General features: G+C 29.0%; 1 protein-coding gene across 1 annotated transcript in view; it reads right to left on the bottom strand.

Moving 5' to 3' along the window:
* Window positions 1-25740, bottom strand: part of Appl (amyloid-beta-like protein) — a gene marked incomplete in the record, with an annotated part of 301509 nt that overhangs the window by 219574 nt on the left and 56195 nt on the right.

Raw genomic sequence — 25740 nt, 5'->3', positions numbered from 1 at the left:
ATAAAACATCATTTAAGGCTAAAAAATCAATACAATAATTAAAACAAAAAAAATAACTTTGTAAATTATTGAAATAAGAAATTAAGGTGCTGCATATAAGCGCACCTGAATTGAATTTTAACTAAGCCTAATTAATTTTTAAATATAATAACTCACAAAAACGTGATGACACGGAGGTAAGGTCTAGGTTTAAATGCGTTTCAAGGAGGAACTATATTATTACCTGAAACAGAAATCAAAAATGAATAAATAATTAGAAGAGAGAAAGACATACATTTTTAAATAAATGATAAAAAATAATAATAGTAATAAATAAATTTTATTGATTGATGCTGATGACACTTTATTTACATATATGACATTTAGTAATATTGGAATGACACTTTAATGTTAATTTCGGTAGTAAAGAAAATGATGTGGTTGTAATAGAAATTGAATAATATTAGAAAAGTAAATTTTTAAGAAAAGAAATAGGCAATTAACCATAATATGATAAAAGTTAATTGAATATGCATAATGTTTTCTCTAATTGGCTTATAGGCTGAAAGACTAAAATATGATTTGACAAAGGCAGATTAGCCTACAATTATTTAACATTTAATAACAATAAATAATAATAAAAATAAGGTATGATAATTTATGATACATAATGTTTTTGGAAGTAATTTTTAATGTAAGACTGTAATCTAAATTAGTAATTAATAATTATCCTAGAGAACGGACCAGTAACAAATAAGAATTCAAATTATATATAAGTGAATTATAATGTACTAAAAGCGTAATGAATTCCTTTTCACTAAATTTTAGTAGAGTATTTAAAGTATTAAGTTAACCTAATTATAAATCGAAACATAGGCAGTTAAAAATTATAAAACACATTCTCAGGCAATAACAATAAATATAATTAATTTCGTTCCTCGACATTAAAAAAATCTTTTTGAGCAAAAATAATACAGAAAAATTTTATTGGATTCAACGATGGGTTTTGTGAAAAAGTTAAATTTATAATTACTGTTAATAGCAAAAGAATTAATTCGAAGAACGGATCGGAGTTCCTCAAGGAAGCTACTTATGTCTTACACTTTATGAAATCAATACCCTCTAGCGGTTCTGACGTCAATAGCATCCTACCGTGTAAAATGATGGAGCGATTCTACTTTAAAGCAACAATAAAATGACCTGTGATGAGGTTCTTTACACTGGATAAGAAATGCCTTAGTGATACATATAGTTAAACTTAGCTCAAATCCTTATCATTAAAGTTAAAGTAAAGATGTAAAAATGATATACTTATATTTCTCTTAGAGGTATGGAAGATAATCTTTTTGAAGTGGTCTATACATATCAATTTTTGATTATGGACTGGGAGAAAAAGATCTAATAACAATAGTAAGGCTACGACTAATCACCAATACACACAGAAATGTGGCAGGCTCATGAAAATAGAAAAAGAAATTTTGAATTATGCAAAGAGACGTTTTGAAGAAGTTTTTTTGAAAAAAAATTTTTTTAATTATTCAAAGCTCCAGAAGATCCACGCCACATTTTATTAACATCCGAGAAATACAGAAAGAAGAACTGTGAAGAAGGAGCTAAATTTCTAACAAAAATAGAGAATAAATGATAAAAAAATACAATGTTTTTTGCTAAAACTGAATGTAGAATTTAGTAAAGTGAAACTCATAAGAAATATTTTTTTATTAATGTGTATAATTTTATGTTGTTTTTTAAATAAATATTTCCTATTTTTTCTCTACTTAGTGATGTGAATTTCGTTTTTATATTTTATAAATTTAGTATGTTAATCTTCACCCAGCAGAACAAGCAGTATAGTATATCTGGGTGTCATACTTGACAGACACCTGATACTAGCTCTCCACTGTAATAAGAAGAGCAAGCAGGTCAGGACCAAGTATTACAGGCTTAAACACCCCTAACTTCTCCTAACCTTCCTCTCCGCCTCAAATTAATGATCTACAAAAGTGTGCTCTACGGAGAACCTATGCTGACCAACATGGCACCTACAACGGCCAAGATGCTCCAACTATTTCAGAGCAGTATAGTTAGGCATACTTCACTTAAAAGGGCAAAGACGCACTACACACATACGACATTCGGGCTACCTATAAAATTGTTTGACAGCCTTCAGTACCTTACGAATCCGTTTAGGTGTAGGTAATTAGTGACACAGACAGGACGGCCACAAAGATCTCAAGCAGACTCAGACTCAACAGAGTACAAGCAACTAAATTATTTGAATCAACGAAACTAGTAAGCCCCATGCCCAATAGACTGACACAAAATACTACCCGTTTCCAAATGATCAAATTTCCTCAGCTCCCTCTTAAAATGCTTTACAAGAATGCAGAAAAAGAGGCTACCTCCAACCCGTATTCTTCATGACATCAACCGATAAAATATCCAATATCAAAAGTACTAACAAATGTTTACGAACAAAAAAGAATAAAGATAAGCCTTTAATATGAAAAAAACGCATATTGTATTGAAGAAAAATTGTTGCTTAGCAAATCATCTAAAATTATCTGTCATGTAAGGTGTAAACATTTGAAATAAGAAAAAAAAAACAGTTCAATAGTAATTTTGTTAGGAAAATGGAAAAAATTAACTCAAAGTACTTTAATTCAGGTTAATATAGTATCCAATAAAAATTGCATGAAAATTTTGTTATTTAACAGTTTTTAACGTACATATTTAAAAACTTCTTAAAAAATTAAGATATGTTATTTCATAATTTTTTATTTATGGCAATACTTAATAAAAGGCTGTTGCTCAGTGTGGTTCGATAACGGTGCCTGGCTATTGTCCTTTACAAATAAATTTAAATTATTTGGGGAACTATAAGCACAAAATATACTCATATTTCTAGGATTAATAGACCTAACAAGCGTTTACAGAAACACAGTTAAACCACACCCAATATACCAACTAGGTCATTATCAATGGTAGGTCTGTAATAAGACTAACTCAGGATATATGGTATATGGAGATGGCACAGTTTAGAAATTCTAATTGGGTTTGGAATTATACGTGCCTGTCAGAAACACACATTTCCCCCAGTGGTTCCCAGCAGCATGTTTTGTTCCATGCTATATATTACATCCTATATTTATTATACCCCAGAGAGAATATTGATTTTTGAAAAACTATTTTTAAAAAGTAAAGAAAAGAAAGGCAGTTTCTCAACTAGCATTGTCTTACTAAAATACCATCAACAAAGCCAGTTAAGGGATGTAATAACGGTAGTCATCAGTGCAATAATCGGTGGTTATTGTACCCATCAAATCTTTTCTACTAAGATTTAATGTTATATCTTAAAATGTTCTATAGATTTGGTCAGTGTCGTTTACTTTTAAAGAATATCAGCTTAATAAAGAGAGTTTGAGCGCAAGGGTTTAAAGTTAGTACACAACTCTGCCACAATATCCTTCCTACACGTGTTTGGTAGAAAAAAGTTTGCTCACCAACTTGAGAGTAGCAACTAACTTCCAAAACGTGCTTCAGCATGTAACAAATGGGTTAAACACCAGAAATTCCTATATTATTATTATTTATAGGATTGATCATACTTTTGCTATAGGAATTTGTCAGAAAGAAATTCTACGAAAAATTGTTTACTATTTCGAAATAAAAATTAGAATATTCACCATACGCATTTGATTAGGCTTGTTGGAATTTTGTGAGGTATAATTTAATAAAAATTAAATTCAAGAGAAAAGTCGTGCCAAGATAGTTGACAACATATAACTTGTGAGACCTAAAACGAGATAAATGGAGACAGTAAAAACGTAACTAGTAAGTGTATGAAGTTGCCAGAATTTGATGACTATAGGTAAAGATAGACATTGGGGAATGTAACAGATTATAAACGCGGAATGGTGTCAAGGATTGTAAAAAAAATTAATGAGTTACGAACACGACAACCATTCAAATGTTAAATTGATAAGCTTGGCAATGAGCGACCAAAATACATAAAGTGTCAATTAGCACTTAAGTGAAGAGTTACACCGGAGGGCTTAAACGAGTTGCAGGAGGAAGAGTTGTGCTAAACCTGACAAAGGAGAATAACATTTCGGATTCGGATTTGCAGCGATCGTTGGAGGTTATGTGCATAAGGCCTATGCATTTTCAATACCATTATTACAACGATGTATGAATGTATAATAGTTCAGCAAAATGTCTCAAAAACCAATATTATAAGAGAATTACAAAAATAATTATTGGCTTGAGGTATTTATTTTTATATAATTCTTAACAACTAAGAAAATAATGGTTTCTACTATTTGATTTAAATCAAAATCAGTTACAATAGAACATTTTAAAAATATTTATAATATTTTGTCAATTTAATTTAATTAGTTTAGAGAAACATGAGTAGGCCAATCCTTTATTTCAACAAGAATTGCATAATAGAATAGTTTTATATTAAAATTTTCTTTTTTTAGCAATTTAAAATTCTACAACTTTACATTTTCCTATTATATAGCTCTTACTTCAATTGTTTATTTTTATTAATGTTACATTAATAAAATAATTCTGTAAGATAATCAATAAAGTAATGGATCTTCAGGGGCTAATTCTAAAAAAAAAAAAATACAAACTTTTTGTTAGTTATAAATAGCTAAATTTAAAGTCTTGTAAAATGATCAATTTTTGTTTTCTCTTTCTTATTATGTTTTTATTATAAATAATTTTACACACTTTTATATTGAAATTTTTCTTTTCTTAATTTTCTGTACTTTAATAAAATTCTTAAATGGTTGCTTAAAGGTCGTTTTGAGTGATTTCTAATACATATTTTGTTGTTTAAAAAGAAAAGAAAATGTAACGAAGGCAAATGGTAATTGCTGAGAGAGCTAAAAATTAGATAAATTGCCTTCAAAGAACCAACTACTTAAAATATTCTAGAGCAAAAACTAATTCAGTTTATTTAAAAATTTGAATTTTCTTCAGTCGAATGTGTGTCAATCAACTTGATCAACATTTCCAATAAACCTAGCTTACCTACATTAAATTCCAAACAATTTGTTTAAAGTGATCTTCTATAAGTTGATACTTATAGATTTTTTCTATAAAATTATTTTAAATATTATCGTTTAAACAAATATAAAGAAAAGTTATCGGTTGTGAAATTAGCAAAAATATTCATGCTGATAATTTTTTTTAAAAGAAATGATTTTAAAATATATTGTTAATCTAATCAATTTTTCCCAGTAAATTGTAATAATAAATAGGTAAAAAAAAGGAGAAAGTGAGTTTGACGTTCACTATAATGACAAGAGAAAACTGGTAGGAAGACTTTTCATAAGCTTTAAACGAGCATATTTATTGCGGTAATTGGCAAAATGCTATCTAAGGAACAAATATTCAGCGGATTGAAAAAAAATAAAAATAAAATAAAGTTGAAGCAGATCCGTTCCGGTAAAAACAACCAACTAGAAATTTAAAGTAAATAAAATAATCTTAAATTAATTAATTAAAATAAACATATTATTAAGATTTTTATGATTATTCTAGAAATTGTATTAGGTGAGTTGAAAGTAAAGACGTCTCTTCTTACTGCTTATTTTTTAATTAACTCGGCCTTTATAGTATTTGAATAATTAGTCACCCTGATGAGATCTGGTTATCTAATCCCTACTTTTATAAGGTCGTATGAAATATTTTCACTTTTCACAAAATTCCACAGAATATCTAAAAAGCTTCATATTCTTGAAAATATAGCCACTATAACCTTATAGAATTATATTAACAACTGAATTTCCCTTGGGAAGCCGGTAAGGGGAAGACATTGTGAGTGAAGGAGTGGGATGAGGTATCTACGGCCAGGAGTGGATCGATGTTCCTGCTATACGTGCTCGCTGAGAGGACGCGCTAAGTATCTTGTCTCACACTAGCGCAAAACAGCTCTAGCATTATAAGTAGATACTATTATGCAGTATGATAAATATTTATTACGGCAAATCGTATCTAACAAGACATCCCTTTGGGATCGAAAATATCTACTAAACCGTTTTTCGTCAAATTTGATCATTAGTATTATCGATGTACCGATTACGGACTGCAACTTTACCACCACGAATTTTCTCCTGAACTGTTAAAATAAAAAAAATCCTTTGTAATCCCCTTCATTTTTTCCAAACGGCTAGGAAACCATCAATTATTCGAAGTCGATGATTCGCTACAAAACTAAGTAGATAAATTAAAAAATCATTTAGAAATCAAAATGATAAAAAAACTAAACTTTAATAGAAAATTGGTAAAATAAGTAAAAGTTAAACACATTTCCAGTTCTGGGATTGGTACCTGACAGAAATAGAAAAAAAATGGGTACAACTAATATTTTTGTGATCAGATTAAATGACTCACTCACTCCAAAGGCTTGCAATTTTTAATGAGTCTGTGTGCAAAAAACCGAAATGAGAAGAAATGATGGAAAGTAGTAGTTAAAAATCAGTAAGAAGACTTTTACAATTTTTTTTGGAAACGCTGACTAGTTAAATGAACCTGTTTGATTCAGTTCTAACCACTGAGCATCGCTAGAAACAACCTTGTCATTTCCAAATAAATAGATGATTTTATGATATACTTTTAGTTAATAAGTATTTGAAATAATAAATATTAAATAAAGTAAAATATATATTAATAAAAAAATAAATAAAATTTTGAATGAACGTCTCAAGGAAATGAAGCTTTTTTTCAGTTTCACAGGAAATATAAACGTATTTGATAAGCTTACGATTAGTAAACCATCAATAAAACCAATGAAAAACAAAACTATTTGTAATATGTATAACGTTTCTGTAAAAATTGAAAATGTAACTGAGTAGAGACCTCAGTAAACATTTTGTTTTCAAACAACCCCCACTTGATAAGGAATGAAATTACATTCTTTACGAAGCCATGAAGTACTTAATTGACAAAGTACGATAATAATGCATTCGATCTGAGCTCTAACCAAATGGAAGTTGGGTACTAGCTGTCAAACAAAGATCCACAACTGCCATAGTAAAGCAGTACCCCCAAATCGAGTAAGCACATCATAGGATGAAAACGATGAGGGTGCTTAAACAAGGAGCGATTTAAAGGGTGGTAAGGGATCTGGAATTCGTCCCCCTTGTTCTGAAACACTCTACCCATTTTCTGAGGCTATCATAATGTGTCGATTCACTGGAACAGTCATCAGCTATGATTTGAATAATAGGATTTTCCCAGCTATATTTTTAAATTGTTTTTAGTCGTAAGATCAGTTGAAATAATTATAATTCTTCAATTAAAGACCTTAATCTCAAATTCTTTAAAATACCTAATTTTGATAAGTAAGTATTGGAAAAAGATAGGATGACGCAATTAGCAAGTATGGAAAAAGAATGGAAAATAATTGAGCACTTTTTTTTTTAAATTGAAAATAACGTAAACTAATCGTGTTCATCATTATTTCCGGGGATCATTAGTAAACATGTGGATTAGATATAAATGATATAACAATTAACTGATAAAAACGACTTTGTTGATTATAAAATATAAAGTTTATCCAAATTTAAACTAATGAAGTTTGCAGGCATGGTCAAGGTAACTTAGGACCAAAGGGGATTAACATAATCATGGGTAACACATTATCAGACATGGCTAACATTATCACATACACTTCGTACCAAGGGAAAACATTCAGCCCAAGAGTTACTCAACTCCAACAAGGAGGTGAAAAATAAGGATCAACGCTTTCTCAATGGCACAGCGTCTTTATAAATATATTCATTGGTGTGAGGATCATGAAGAAAAACAGACAAATGATTTGTCTGTTTTTCTAGACAAAGTTAAAACTCAATAAGCTTTTAAAATGATTTAAATATTATATAAAATAAAAAGAAGGTTCTAAAAAAAAAAGAAACCTTATATTTTTTTATTATTCTCCTAATATGGTCAAACATATTAGGTATCGTTTAAAATAAATAAAAATTAGACAAGAAAAAATATTATAAAGCACATCATTTAGCCGTAATATAAAAACGAAACTCGCAATTTCTTGGAAAAGTGATTGACGATAAACTAGGCGACCTTTCACAAAAAGTTTAAAAGTTATACAACCCAATGAAATTTTAAGGCTTAAATTCCATTGGAACCAATCCATCATCAAAGCAGTAAACTTTTATGGCCTTTAGGCTGGGAATTCTAGGAAGAACAGAAAACAATCAGGAGCGAGAGGGACCTGGACCCAGGTAATATAGGCGGGATTAAAAGGAGCTATTGATTAGCCTCCCAGGTTTTCAGTTAATCCACAGAGCAAAGAGGAAACACTAAGCCTAGCTCCCAATAATGGACCTAATACCAGCCTTCCAAATCCTTTCAAAGGCTTCCCTTCCTATAAATTGTTCGGAAATAATCACACCTCTCTCGGCACCATAATCAATTTCGTCTAGTCCAGGGGAAACGAACGGCTTTTCACCTGCCTTAAAATAGATCTGATACCCACCTTTTTCCATTTACACTAACAGCCGGCCTTATTGCTTGCAACTCTTAAATCTCTTTTAGATTGAGATTCAGTTTAGTTGGAAACATTCAGTGATTGTTTTACCCACTCATGAAACTTTATTTGAACCAGGAGAACTAAGTGTTTAAGACAGATAACTGTTGTTTTGTTTATTTGTACACCATAATTCCCATATTTCGCCAGCAGTGCCCGCAATAGACTGATGTGTTTGTATGTTGATATGCACGATCACGGATCCATGTAGTGAGCACCATGCGCTAGACCCATGATGAGGCACATAAGGCAGCCCGTGATTGGCTCAAATCCTCTGCAACGCTGTTGGAGTCCATCACAATGCTTCCTTTTATGGCTTCACTGTTCTTGACAGCTTACCTCTCCATTATACTCCTTTCTCAAAAATATTGTCATAAGTTCGTGGATGGCCGATCGGGGTAAGCAACCAACTCATTCTTGTGTTAGAAAGAGAGCCGATTCAAATCTGGTCTGATTGAAAGCAGTTTAACTTTTTATTTTCAGGTGGACTCTAGGAATGGGTTTAGAGATTCTCTTTCTCTAAACCTTTCTTCTGGTTAATAATGATTATTAACCCGTAGGATAACCAGTATTTTCACCCTACGTTTGAGGACATGAGGACATCAAAACCCATATAAACGGGCTGTCCACAGCTCAGAGATTAGTCACATGACTTTTTTTCATTAAGTGCCGGTCCTACAAAACTTGACTCCCCACTATGGTTATAATAGGTTAGACATATGTAGATAACTAGGAAAACATTACCTTCGCTTTAGATTGCATTAAAAAGTATATACAATAAAGGTTTCATGAAATAAATAAAATAAATATTTTTTTTCATATTATTCTCTGTAATTATACTATGTTTATTCTTTTTTTCATATATCTTGTTTTTTCTTGGCTTATTAAAACACTATATTACCTAACTTCGTGTTTAATTTCTGATTGCAACTCTAACCATCATTATATAGATTTCACCTTTGATTAATCTTTGATTAATATATTCAGTATGAAAAAATGTATTTAATAATTTCTCTTATCTACAAAATTGGTACCCAGTTTTTTAAATTATATATATGAATATATTTATGACGTGAATAATATTTACTGCGACATATTAGGTAGAAAAAATAGCGTTTTTTTTTTAATATCATATTGATCTTCTAATGAATTTCTTTTCTTATTTATTTATTGCTATTTAACTGTACATTATGACACATTTAGTAAATTTGATCTCAGTTAAAATGGAGTGATACAGGCGTGTAGAGAAACTACCCATTGGTAGCACTTTAATCTAATGAATATAAATTGTTATAGTTGAACCACAGCTTACTCAGATCCATAACCATTATATATTTCTTCCCAAGTAACGCCGGGAAAATTAAATATAATTAATAATTAATAATTAAAATTCCGGTTTCCTGGTGTTTTAGTTGAACTGTTTTGGTTATGGCCGAGGTTGTTAAAAGACAATTACTTGGGAGAGATAGAGTAATGGGCCAGTTTTACATTTTTATTACACAGCATAACATCGACCATCTAAGGCAGCTAGTGGCCTAATAAATCAACTGCCTTCATTTAGCTGCAAAATCCTTACGGCATGAAAATCAAAAACCACCTCTGTAAACAAATCCAATTTTAATGATGGAAAATTTTAAAATTACATTTTCTTGGAGCTACCTTAATTTAGATTTGATCTCAATCCTTTTATGACTTATGATCTGCTAATGTAGAATTTACGAATTAAAAAATATACCTCTCTCATTAAAAATAAGCTAATAAATTATGAGATATCAATAAATTACGGAACTTTGTTATAACTTATATTTTATAGAAGTAATCATAGCTTTTATTATTTTTATTTTAAAAGTATTATAATAATTAATGTTGCTTTATTTAATTTTTTAACCTTATAACATATTTAATAATTGAAGCAGACAAGATATGGAATTTTAATAATAATTAGCAAGTTAAATACCTATGCTATTTTTTTAACATTTTTTTACCGAATACGTGATTTTTCATAAAACAATTATCCTTCATGGTTGTAGCTATAACTACATCTGAATTTTTAATAAAATTTGAGATACGGAAGGATCGATATTTTTTAATCATCCATTTAGTGTAAGCAGTGATTTATCACTTTATGGTTATTTTTTGCGACTGGAAATTTAGTCATTAGCCGGATAATTTTACATCCTTCTCTGAATAATCGTAATTAAATTTAAAATATACAACAAAATTTCACTATTAAAATTAATTTTATAAATCATTATAGAAACAGTTGCTATCCTTTTAAATAAATCTTTCCAATTTTGTTATGTATTGATAACTTAGTCGTTTGTGATCGGATTTATCAATTGGTGCTTCAAACATATTCATTACTATGTCCTTTTTAAAGGTTCTTTGGAATATAGCAAGAAAAGCTTACGCATTCATAATGAATGTCGGGCGCCGATAATAGAAGAGGTTTTTAAAGCATTGAGGGGTGTGTGACTGGAAGCGAAATTGACGCATCGTCAATCAAACCACCGTTGGAATTGACAGAACATTTATCTATACTGGAGGTTAAAATGCAATGCGTGGAAATCGGGTCTTTAATATAGATTTATGATTTTAACAGCATTTCACCAAACGATGTTTATTTTTTTTATTTAAACATCCGTTATCAGTGAATTTATGTATGCCTGTTATAAAAGGGTTTATATTCCTTTTACTTCTGTTAAATTTATGTATTCATTATTTCAATCGTATTTTAAATATTATTTTTAAAGAAACATGATAAATTAGTTTCCCGTAGTGACTCAAAATATCTTTTTTAATATAATGTTTATCTAAATAATACGACACAATTTTTAGCAAACTTATAATTTATTATAAATAATTCAAAACATCTTAACATACCATCAAAATATTGTTAGTTTTATGAGACTACTAGTAAGGTAGCAGTAGGCAAAAAAATAGATCTCTCCAATTTTGGAAAAAAAATTGGAATGATAAAATCACGTTGATTTAATGCCTCAAAAGTTATATGATAACCATTTACTAATTTTTTACATCGTTTTAAATTTTAGTAATAAAGCCAAATCAATAACGCTTAAATTGTAACTTAAACTTTTAGACAAAAAAATTTAGATCTTTGGAATAGGCAGTGTACAGAAAATGTTGAGAATTACATTGGTAAAATCGAATTGATGTAAGGTATGATTGACATTAATGTAAAGTTCATAAGACCATCGCCAAACTTATAACACCAAAATATTACATATAACATTGTTATTTGCTAAACCTTTATTTATCAGTTGTTAAAATTTTGATGTAAACAGTTCCAACCGATTAATTGTGAAGTTTTATGAACATGAGAACAGTTTACATAGGTTAATAGCGATTTTTTTTTTTAAGATTTCAGCGAATAACTGTTAATGAAATCAAATGTTACCAATTGTTCACACAATTAAAGTGTGAATTCATGAAAATATTAATAAAACATGTTAATAGAAATTTATTCTTCGGTGCAGACACATCTTGCTTTACATTTAAAGCTATCTAAGCCTGCACTCTGTTCCATTATTAAATAATCCTTTATACAATTACAAAGATATTTTAATCCCATCCTGCAACCTAATTAGTAAAAATATGCATATTGTTAGACAGAATTACGGTTGACCGTTAGTATTGGTAATATAAAATGAAGGGGTAATTCATTACATGTACATCTTGACAAATAAAAGCCGCTTAGTGTAAATTTGGCGTAAATCAAAACTGAAGTTTAGAGACATTAAATATTTTAGCAAAATTTCTATAAACTTTCAGGTAAGGAATAACAGCTTTATCTGTTAAAAATTTTCTCCAACAAGGTTATCTTAACTTAGTTGTATTTGAAGTTAATCCACTGCTTTAATTAGTAAATTACTTTTTAATAATAATTAATTTTAAGATAATAGTATCATTACATCACTTTTACTCTCAACTTATACTAGATATATATGTATTTGTAATTAAAATTTTTTATTCCAATACCGGAAAAAGGTATATGATTTTATCTTCCAAGTGGAATCATTCTCGACAACGTAGAGCCATATTCAGCTGAAGAGACAAACTAAAATTCGTATTTCTTAAATTATATGACAACGTATCAATGGTAAATGTGAATCGGAGTTTTAATAGTATTTCTTCTGACACTATGGATCTGATAATTTCAATAGTTAAAGTCATTTTTATTCATTGGCAGTGATTCTCATGGTCTTTTCAATAATCAATTACAGGAAGCCTTTTGACAACGCTATGAATAATGGAAAATACAAGAAACAGGAATATAGAATTATCCCGGTAGCTAGTGATTAAGGGAATCCATTTAAAACCGTAAAGGTGTGGTTTAAAACCAACCATGTGCGGGGTTAATTATTGGAAACGAAATGAATTGTTTTATAATTTATAATACCTTAACCATTTATTATTCCATAATCCTAAAGAACTCGATAGGGAAATTTATGAAACCGGAATGACTCATTTTTTTCTAAAGGTTTTTTGTTTATCAAACCGTATAAACATATGAAACTAAAAAAAAAGAAAACAAAATAAATTATAATACTAATAATACAATAATTTTTAAAAAAAATAAAATTGATAATTATATTCGTATAAATTAATTAGATAACACTAAATAATGACTAAAAGAATAGATGGTATTGAAGAAACAAATACTGTAATAATGATTAGATAAACAGTTATTATATGACAAATCATTAAATAATCTAAAATCCATGTATTATATATAGATTATTGACCGTGTGGGAATTTAAAGGAGATGATTTGGGAATTTGTAACCATGATGAAGGTCTCCGAGGCTAAATTGAAGATATGCTTATGATAAATAAAGGTTGTAATGTAGGCAATAAATAAATAATTGAAAACTTCTCTTCTTGACCACAGCCCTTACCATCTCCTTTAAAATCATGGTGCGTCCATTTCTGTGTTTAACAAAAATTAATAGTTAAAACAAACAAAAAAACCTATATTTTTCACAGAAAAATGAATTTATGTAAAATTCACATAACTAACAAAATTTAATTTTAATTTTATGTTTTCGGGCTGACACTACTATTATGAAAGTTAGACATTATTAACCCAGGGATTATAAGCCTACAGCTGGGAATTCCCCCTACTATAGCGTTACCTGGATCTATTAGATCTGGTCCCGTCACGAGAGTAACGAGCACACGCAACTGCAGTCAACGATTTGAATAAGTTACCAACGGCTGCTTTCCTGCATCAAGCGGAGATCGGGAACAGGATTAGTTCTTTGTGGGAAAGCACTTTATAAGGAACGAAACATGGAAATACATTTTACTGTCTGATCGATATATTCCTCAGGATTTCCCTAAAATGAGAATATCCTTACAAAGCATAGTCGATTAGTTATTATGAAGTTAAACTCGAGCATTTGAAGTTCTTGAACATGAAAAAATAAATAAAAACAATAAATTTAAATTTTATTAATTTTAAAATCATTTGATTTTTCTATACAAAATTTTTTTAAAAGATAAGTTAATTTTTATTTAGAAATGCTGATTTTCAACAACCATTTAACAGTGATAAATTAAGATTTTGAAATAAACTGAATAAGTTTTAACATTATTTTTTATTTATTTATTTTTTTAAAATAATTTATTTATTGTTATTTACAACTGTATACATATATACACATCAAGCAAATTTGCTGTAAGTGATACTATGACATGCTACAAACATGTGGAGAATCTACCCATTGATAGAACTCCAAAAACATTTCTAAAGGAGAAGATCTCGAGGCCATCTTCTTTTCAGACGCCTAGGAGGATTATTTGGTAGTGAAGGAGAAGCCAGGTTAGAAACGAGTTCGTTTGGGTAGTTGGGAAGTTTATTATGGAAGGATTGGTATCTGGTTCTGGCCAAATCGGCAACATGGAGACATTGAGGTCCTGAAGGATGATTTGATTTGTGACAAAGTAAGGATTTTACGAAGGATTTTAGACTGTAAGGATTGGATTCGAGAGGAATTAGATGGTTAAGTGGAGCCTCCGTATGTCCGAATAGGTCTTATAATAGTCATTTAAATAGTCTTTTGTAATGGATTAGAAGTTTGAACCGTTTGTCCGTTGTAATAGTCGGAATCGAAGAGCAGTTTCCTGTCTTTTCAGTCTTGTATGAGGATTCCAGTTTTAAAATTAAAATTACAAAATTCCAAAAAAAAAAATATATTTTTGAAAATTGAATGTGGTACCTTTCGATAGAAAACTTCACAATTAATAATTAATTAATTATTTCTGGATAATTTTTTTCTTAGGTATTTATTAAATCACTAACAAAAAGAGTTAAATTTCAATTTAATTATATTTCAAACTTTGCCTATAATGGATAGGAATAGACATCAATTTATACCACCCTTCAAACATGTTACACCATCTTTCTTATTTTCATTCTACTATATCTAAGTTATTTTCAAATATATTTTCTGTGAATGTAAAAGCTTATTACTGGCATAGTAATGAAATGGTATACAAAATGTCCTAATATTTTTTAAGTAAATATCTTGGTTTTTAGTAACTAATAGTGTATTACTGTAAATAGTGTGCTGACGGTATGCTGTCAATTCTTACGGAATAAAATGCCCTAATTTGATGATTATTTATAATGCATGAGAATTTATTGGAAAAATCTTATATACATAATTATATTTATAAATATATTTTATAACTTAATATTTTTTTTATTTCATAGATTCCAGTGCTATATCAGCGCGTTATTTGGCATAAAAGTAACAACTGATGATTTGTGAGTAAAACTCACCTCTAGAAGAATTCCGTACAACCTGGAGGGTTTTATTAAATAGTTCTGGCCTAATAAGAAATCCAATAAACGAGGAGGTCAGGCCTGGACAGGCGCCTCTTCAGGAATTTCCTAATAATTAGAATTCCGACATTAATAACATCACTTTGTATTAGATCTGAGACAGGCCACAATGAGACAACTAATGAAATGTATCTTAACAAATGATATCTAATTATTAATTAATATTTACTGTTACAACTGATAGCAGATCCCACCCACCCTAAAAATAAAGCAATTATCATTTTGAATACAAAATATTGTCTATTAATCATCTGTTAAATATTGGAAATTTTAGGAAAATAAATCGTATTGGAATATATGACCAAAAGAATGGACATAAATTTTGATTTCATGTTTTCCTTCTTGTGGAATTATATGTTTATAATTGTGCATTCAAAAGCAATCACACTAATTTTCATAATAGAGTATTTCTGTATATCTTTTTTAAATAAATGACTGATTAGATTATTCTGAAATTTCCTATATTTTTGGAAATAAAATATTTATTTTAAATAAGTACTTTTCATACATAGTTTTTAGGGTAGAAGAGAGGATTCTGTACTTAAGTCTAAGATAGGGTTCATTCACATATCATTTTGTTTTTCTTCTAAGCACCATGGGTATGTGGAATTTGATGTATGGGGGCTAGGTAATAATAAGGGGTGAATAATTTTTTACTGCATTTTAAATGAATCGTTAGAGGGGAATTAGGAAAGGGATTGCGTCTGTACTTTTTTAAATGATTTATCTGTTACTGATTCGAGGAAATTGATTCCACATATCAGTTACAAATAAATTATTATATATTGTAATGAATGGAATACATCATTTTGGGCATGTAGATAAATAGTCAGTAGAGTTTATGATGTTGTTATTGAATAATAATTTTAGTGTGAAATACACTCGAAAATTATTCCATTTTAAGTTATCAGAAAAAAAATATTTTTTGAATTATTTTCATCATAATAAAAATATATCGAATTGTCTTCATTAAATTCTTGATTATATTAATTAACCAATTAAAACGAAATATACTCAATGAAAATAATGCACAAGATATTTCTCATGATTCTTGACAAGTGCATGAAGAAAGTCGACACTGAAAATCTGAATACATAGGAACAAATATCAATGTGGATCAATTTAATAACATATTACATAATAGACATAAAAGACTGAAAAATAAAATGTGGATGATACGCATTGATAAATAAAGTAATAATTCATCCTATTCTACAACGTGACATTTTAATTATTTAAAATTTCTTTCTTGCGGATCACTCCGGGAGGTGGTGTACCGTTTTGTAGCGAATATAAAATTGCTTATCTCCTTAGCCATAGAGGGATCGAAATTAAGAAGGTTCAAAAAGGCTCTTCCGTTCCAAACCGTTATGAATTTTTTTTTCTTATATCTATATAATTAAAATTCTTATATCTTCATAGAAAATATTATCCAATATACTTTTATTTTTTATATATATGCGTGAACTGTTCCTTGTATAGGCCTGGATTTCATTGATAATGGTCAATTTATACTCCCGAAGATGAGTCGTAGTTTGTAGTTCTCAACATAAAAGTGTTACGTTTATATCTTCGTTTTCTCTGCTACTAAAAGGATACATTAACAATATTATTTTTTGGTGCTTCGTTTAATGGTTTTAATTGTAAACATATTTCCTTTACAAATTATCTTATTTTCCTAACCTCTTTGAGAAGTTAATTTTATTGTATTATTAAATTTCAGTTTCATTTCAGATATATATATATATTATTAATATGCTCTATTTTTATATTTTGTAGGGTAGTTATTTACGTATTACATGATTGAATTAGCTTCAAAACCCACTGAAAAATCCTACAATTTTTATTACCAGTTATTTTGGTAAGTACTCCAAAAGTACGAAGTACTCCTAAATTAAAAAAAGGTGCGCTTATTTACGTATTGTTACAGGTTAGTTTCAGAATAATTATTAATTACTTATACATATTAGTCACTGGTTAATTTTAAGTACTCTAATATTTTTATAAAATATTTTTATTTTGTGTAAATAATTGTTCTTCTTATTAAATAATTGTGTGAGCATCAAAACCCACACGAAGTGGCTCAGTGTGTTATTAGTCGTACTTCACTACTTTTCTAGTTATCGTATTGGTAAGAATCAATCTATTCCATCTGAGCATCCAAAATTAAAGTTATGTGCGGTCATTTACTTATTGTCACTGATTAGTTTCAAGAGAGTATAAAGAAAAAAGAAAAATAAATAAAATTATTAGTGTACTATTGCGTTTTGTGATGAAATTTGTTACTCCGAAGTTGAAAAAAACCGATCTTCAATATCTATTGTTCAAGTAACAATTGTCAAATGATCATCATTTTTCCATTATCTTCCCTACCCTAAAGGTGAGGTAACAATTGAAAAGAATTTTTTTCTGTGCCGTCACGTCTCTACAACGACAAAGAACGTAATTTTATTTCTTATTTTACTATCTACAAGCATTCTCCAACGATTTCATGACGGACAGCATCTGGGAATACTTTCGCGTTTACTTATATATAAAAGAGAGCATGACAACGAATCAAGAAGTTGGTTCGGGGCATAGCATGAAGCCTCAGTCAGGGAGGGCTGAGCAAAACTAAGATATTAATAATTATAGAACAGAACAGAGGAATATAACATTAAAAAAAATAGAAGCTATCTATCAAATGCTTACGTTTCTACCCAGAATATAGCATTAATTAGAGCCACAAAGAATGAGATACAATGATGGAAGAGTCTGCCACAACATTCATTCACCACTCTGAAAGTCGAAAATTTAAAAAAAAAAAAAATTCTGTTGAGATAAAAAATTGTGTTTTAGCGTTACTCTAGGTGTGAATAACGAATATCATATTTTCCACGACCAAGAATACAACAATTTGACAGAATATAACTAAATATAAAGTATAAATAAAATATAAAGTAGGGTAAAAAGAACTGTGATCGGGAGAGATTTCACCTGCCCCTGAGTATATAAGATTTTTCAGTCTAAACACCTCTTCCTGTTACTATATTTTTCTCCTTCAGTTTACAATCGAATTATTTCATAGATATATTTTTTTTTGCTAACAATGTAAAATAGTTAATTGAGTCTAATAAACAAAATGAAAATTTTTTGAAAACTAGGCATTTTTGTCCACTTAAGCTCTTTCAATGAGAAAAATACCTAGCTGACATTAAAGATCACTTCATTCTACATAAATATACTAAGCTAATCAAAATCATTAAAGTCACTATTGAGAAAATTGATAACACAAAATATTTCATATTTTACTTTTTTTCTAAATTTTACTATTAGCTAGTCGATTTTATCGTAAAAGTTGCAGCATCATCCCAAACATATACCAGTCTAAAATATGTGTAATACTTTCAACATCATACGCCTTTTCATTTTTGAACTAGGCTGTGACCATTATAGGAGACGTGTTTATTTGGGCCCAGGGGACCTCAAAACGTGTATTTCCTTCAAAAACTCGATTTCCAAATTTTACACGATCACAATACCTCTCCTTACGATATATTTCATACATAGGTAAGTAAAAGTAAAAATATGACAGAAGTAGTAAGAATTACTTTTTAATACTAAGAACTCTGTTCGTCTTACTAAATAAATCATTTTCTTTTACAAGATTTCATTAAATCCTAATTTGTGACACTGATAGCTGAAATGAAAAAAAAAATAAATAGACTGAATTATTTTCTCGCATCTCACTAATTTTATAAACTTTTTATTATTTGATCTAAATAATAAAGAAAAATCAGTGCATCACAGTTTTATAACAAAAACTTGTAGTCCTAAACGTTTGAACAGCAGAGTACATAAATTTGAAACTTGGGATTGTTCAAGTTATGGGTAATGTTGATGTCGGCTAATATTTTTGAACCAAAATTATGAGATAAACGCTTCTAATTCAGAAATTAAATAATTAACATTTTTACATCAAATAAATTCCGAAAAAGGGCTCATTCAATCGAGAAGATGGGTTTAATTCATCTGAATGTCCAACGGCAGCTGGTCCCAGGATCTGGGAGTATTGAACTCCAACCACTCTCTCTGATTACAAAGGCTTTAGGAAACGACACACTGTTCCCAGGCCTATAGCGTGATATAGAAAAGCTCATTATATGTCAAGTCTTAATTACATTCCAATCAAATTTAATTAATTGGAATATGTTATTTTAAGGTGAAAAGATAAACATACAATCAGCTATTGAAACATTCAAGTTTTGGTATTTTTTGTGAGCACTAGATCAATTAAACATAATAAAATAACCACTTTTTATATCGGCGATTGGCCGTATGTATTAGAAAAAAAATAGTCATAATTGAGGTCAAGAAAACAAAAATAGTTTGAAAGTATTAATTTATGTTTCTATTTTTATTGTGTAATATTAAATTCTGTCTTTTATTTATAGACAATAGTAATAGGGATCATAGAGCTCATTTACACACACACATACATATTAGATGTTATAATAAAGAAGAAATAGGAAAAAAACAATAATAAAAAATAAAAATTAAAGTAGAATAAAATCTTAAATACAATCATTCCTATAACAATATTCATATTCAGTCTGGGGAACTCCGAACCGAGTTCTCACCCCACTTCTAGAGGAAAGAGCAGGACTCCGAAGGTCATGGCGCTTCTCTATCAACCGCGTCATTGGTATTAGCAGCCAGTGGAGGATAAGTGGGGGCGCAAGCCCCAGACGCTCAGGACTTGAGTAGCAATTCCGTTCTGGATGTTGCCAGAATTCCAGTATAAAGTATTTATTAACGGCTAATCTGCAGGTCAGACTCACACTACAGATCTTCATAAAAACTAAAATAAAAAGATAAGTAGTAGGTTAGGCTGAGAGTATAAAAGTGACTTACAAATAAAAGAGATATAAGCGTAAAGGTATAAAAAGACATCTACCAATACAGACTGAAAACAAAAAACAAAAAAAATCAAAAATAGTAACTTCTGGATTTTATTTTTAGAAATTTTGATTATATTAATTTTTAGAAATTTTTGGGGTTAAGAAACTTCCAAAGATGAATACAATCTATTTTGTATTTGTATTCATTGTTGTACAACGTTTTTTTGGTCAAGTCATTATTGTCCCATATACCACCTTATGCACCTTCACAATCCTAAAAATAAGTTATTTTTATCGATAATGTTTATCCATGTCAAGAATTACAAATACACATATATAACATGGATGAAAATTGTTGATAAAAATAACTTATTTTTAGGATTTTAAAGGTGCATGAATATTGGACAATTATCCCGAAACGTTGGACAACAAGGAAGACAAATACAGAATAGATTATATTCATCTTTGGAAGTATTTTAACCTCAACAATTTATTAAAAAAAAGAAGAAAAATTTTAAGGAAATTAAAAATAACGATTAAAAAGATATATTAACGAAGTCATGAGTGCTGAACTAGAAAGTATAATACCTATTACTATGTTAGTTAATGTCTCTCATTGGTATTCATATTTAATATAATAACTATCATTTCATTATGTTTTACATTAGTTAGTTTATATGTATGCCTTTTTTACCTATATATCTGTTTTATTTACAATTCACTTTTATACTCTTACATTTCACTTATTCTGTATTTTTTTCATTTTAGCCTTATAATGAATGACCTGTAGTGTGAATCGAAACCTTGGTCATTAATAAATAGTGAAAAAACTATTGTATTTATATTTTCTTGACTGCAAACCTGTCCACTTCCATTTAAAATAAACATAATTTTTCTTACGAACTGAGTACAAATATGAACTTTAGGGGTATGTAACACTTTGATGAATTTTTAGGGTGGATGAAGGGGGTAGGTGCCTGTCTAGCTAGTGTGAGGTACTCTTACCTCAAAATCCAATTAATAACTGATATACCTAGATGTATATCAGTTATTAATTAAGGGGATATGTAAACTTAATAAAATAACAAGCTCAAACAAAAAAAAAGGAATTAAACTTTGTTTTCTGAAAATATATTATTTGCAATATAATTCCTTCATTCACTAACACTTTCAATTGATACATTAATTCGTGATAATTATGGAAGAAGAATATAACCAAAAAGTGAATTTTATACTTTCATCCGGCTTTTTGATAACATAATGTCAGTTATTCCAACAATCGATTTAAGAAATTAAAACATATTCCAACAAAAGTTTTAATTATTAGCTCGAACTCCAGAATAATTTGATGTTTAATTTGTCTAGAAATTAGAAGAAACAACTTCCTAATGCATTAGCTTCTGTTAAGGCAATGTTGGCAGCTTAATTCCATTAAAAGGGAACAACGACGAAGTTCCTGTAAAAGTGCCCTCCGCTGAAACTTTTTGTGCCCTAACTCCCAACTGATCCGTTCCCTTCTAATCATTTATCATTTCCACCAGCAAAACTTTTTTTCATTTTCATGCTTCTATGGTGGATCAAACATGTCCCTTATTGTTCAAATTGGTGAACTGATTGGAGGTTAATGGAGAAGAAGAGGTAAAGCAAAATATAGCTCCATACAAACTAATTGTAGTAATCGTACAATAAAATAGAAGTGTTATAGTAATTGTATAGCTATCGCGTGTAAAAATTAGATTTGTTCTGACAAGTGGTTTTCCAGATCCTTCCTGCTAATCCAAAACAGCTAATTAGAGATTTTAAGTTCATTTCTAATAATAAAAGAAAAGTCGAAATTAAATAATACGCAAAAAATATTAATCGACCTGAATAGAATCGAACCCACACACGTTTCCTAGACCATTCCAGTTCTCTTCCCCAACGCAGTCGGTTGTAACGATATCACGTGGTTAACATTCCATTGCTAATGGCTATTTAAATATAATAAGCTTAGTAGTATAAATACCGAACTTAAGAAGAAGTAAAAATATTAGAGCTTAGTAAGTTAAAAAATGTTGCAACGTACCAAATTGGGTTTAATTTACATGGAAATTAACTTTCTAGTTCAGTAATTGCATGTCATTGTGAACAAATGGAGATAAATGCCGGACATTACGTTCCTTTTTAAAGACTTCCTGCTATTTATTTTAATGTTAAGCAATTTGTTTATAAATTATTTAATCAACTATAACGTCAAATTTATTACAAAAAGATTATTATCGATGAAAAAATATTAAATTACCTCTGAATACATTTGTTATCAAACAGATCTAAAAATGTAAGATCAAGAATAATTGCATAAAATATAAAAAACAATCTTATTTTCCACAACTTCGTATTTTAAAACCCGACTTTAATTCATGAGTATAATAAAAATAAATTGTTTTCATCATTTTGTCAGTACTTTGACAGTACCGATAGAGCATAGAGGGAATATGGAGTCTTGTTTGTTAAGGTTACCAAAGATCTATTCTGTTTAAATAGATATTTAAAAAATAATGACTTAATAAATAAGCTATTGATGTAATTTCTTTGCTTACACGTGAGAGTAATTGTAAATTATGTAAAAAGTGTAGTTTGTATTATTGGCTTGTTTACAGATACATTTGTATTTTGTTTACAGATAAACGCACATTATATTTTCTAACATCTCATCCAAACAGAAATAGACGTTGATATAAATATACATGTGTAACTTTTTTTTATGACTTTAATGATATACATTGTTGTTGATCTCGAGGATCAGTCAATTGACTCAATAATATTGAGTTGAAGTTTCGCAACATCATTGTTCGCATAGTCATGCCAATTGTATACAATTCGATTAATTGGTATCCAAAAGTTTAACAATAATTAAAAAAAAAAACTATTTCGAGTTTTTGTAACGGTTTGACGTTGTTTTTAGTTGGTTTGTCTTTCTTGCTAATGGAACAACAGGGCACGGGCTTGTATAACTATTTCAAGTTGGAACAGTCCTGTTTTTGTTTTTTTTACCAGACGTGCAATTATAACTGCACTACTCGGTAAAAATGCAGGAAATCAAGTTATCTGGATAATAAATAATAATAATAAAAATAACAAAATGAGACACGTTTAAAGAAAATACTACCACTTTTTTTAGGATTCTCCCCATTTATTATTTTTCCCCTCCATTAAAACACAGCTTGCGCCTTTACGTGACCAGCATTTACTGGAATGGAATACATTATTAGGATAATTTAAATTTAAATACCTTTATAAGAAAAAATAATCTGGGCAACAGAACAATCATTCAATTATATCAATTTTCATTGTATTAGGATTTTGGTACTAAACAGTAATATTAAATACGGGTTTACCACAGTGATTATATTCCAGCATTAATGATAGAAATGTTCAGTAGTAATGAATTATGTTCTAAAATGTTAACTTTTTTGTTGTCTAAGGTATTATATCATAAGAAGGAGGTATTAAGTGAGTGGTTCATATGCTGGAGATCAATTGCAGTAATCTCTGAAATAATCGTGATTGATTTGTGACAGGGTTTATATGATATATAGGAGGAGCAACTCTTAAATAATTATTAAAAATATTTGGAGGAATGTCTTGTACGTATGCTTCAAAAAACCTTTAAGTTCGGCTATTTATTGGTTACATTTAGCTGTACAATAACAATATTAAAATTAAGAATGATATGACAGAAAGGAAGGGGCAAAAAGGTTGTGTAAAATGAATTTGCCATTACCACAATTACTATCATGTTAATGTATCCTTTATATTTATTTGAAACCCGATTTCTCTTTTATTAATTATAATTTTTATAATTTTTATTTTATTATTTCATATATCCTTTTTTATATTCCTTTCAGTTGCAAATCCATTGATAACCTATAACCAGCTATTAGATTGTGGTTGGTTATCATGTTTTGTGGCCTTGTAAGGAGTTCCATATTATTTTTTGATTATTGTATATTATTGCCCATGATCAAGACTGTTTTTGAAATTCTCGTTTGTCTTATATTTGGTAATAAAATAATATACTAGGAAGGCAGATTTGACATAATTTAATCCTATACACTTTTCAAAACAAGAAATATAAGTAAACATATAAGTGTAAAATTGTTTACATAATTACAATATTAACCTGAAAAAGAAAACAAAAACAACTAACAATGGCACATCTTTAAAAACAGCCTCATATTGTCCATATATGCTCGGTAGCTGCAATATTGATAAATTTACAGTAAAAGTTTCTACTCAGTCTATACTGGACGTGAATGTTTATTCAAACGCACAAATTTCATAAACTACCATTTTAATGTGAAAAATTCTTTTTTCCATTAGATAAAACGTTTATTAGGGAAGATGAAAAGTTTTTTTAATAAAGTTTAAGTTGCTTCCTAGGAATAGAACGGTAATTATTAAAGTCAATAAATCTTTAAAACTGTACTAAATTAGGCCTTCCATTGTTCTGAAGATGCTTTCTGTTTTTTTCTTTTAGCGATTGATCCTTTTATTCCTTTTTAGATGAATTTTGAATATTATTTAGTAAATCAGAGATGAAAATTTAGTTCGAGTTCAACCGCGAGGTTCATTTTAGTGGAAAATAAAGGAATAAAGTAAGAAAAATTCTTGAGACATTGAAAGGTACGCTTTGTTAATCTTAAAATGGAAATTAAAAACATATCCACACAACGCATAAGAATCAATCATTAGACCTTCATTCATAAAAACGTACAATAACATTACACTGTAATTGAAAATTAATTGAGGGCGAAAAAAACAATAGTTGATTACAATTTATCGAATCATTCAACTATAAAATGGTTAATATCGATTTTATGTTAAAATATTCAAAAAGGGCAACGGGCTAATGCAAATATTTTGAATAGTTTAATGTGAAAGAAAATATATTTAACGAAATTAAATTGATTACCAAATCCTCTTGTTTAATCACGTCAAAAATAGTCATAATTTAGGAAATATAAGTTATAAATATAAGCTATGCGTCCATATAACTTGAACATTAGTGTCTTAATAATAAGATATATCACTTAAGTTAAAAATGAAATGTTTATACTAAGAAAAATATTAATTATCTCAAAATACCAATATATTAAAAAGTCGCTCCGAGTACGATAACCCCAAATAAAAATTGTATTTTTACGACTTAATAAAATTACAAGTTCGTAAAGGATTTATGTTCAGAGGAATCCTAAACGTTAAATTGCTCCGGAGAGGAGAGCCTAGCTAAATAGCAAAGCTACAATAATAAAACAGTTTAATACTAAGGTATCAGATTAAATGGAGTTCCCAAGGTTATTTCCCATCTCTTGAGTTACGAGTCCTAGAGGAAGATTATAAATATTATGATTTTCAGAAATAAACTTGCATTGGAAATAGGGATCTAATAAAATTATATAAACTTTA

This window comes from Halyomorpha halys, unplaced genomic scaffold, assembly GCF_000696795.3.
Source record: "Halyomorpha halys isolate HHAL.00 unplaced genomic scaffold, Hhal_1.1 Scaffold674.1, whole genome shotgun sequence".
NCBI classification, from domain to species: domain Eukaryota; kingdom Metazoa; phylum Arthropoda; class Insecta; order Hemiptera; family Pentatomidae; genus Halyomorpha; species Halyomorpha halys.
Note: the sequence above shows the minus strand (reverse complement) of the source record. Positions and strands in the feature narration are given on the sequence as shown.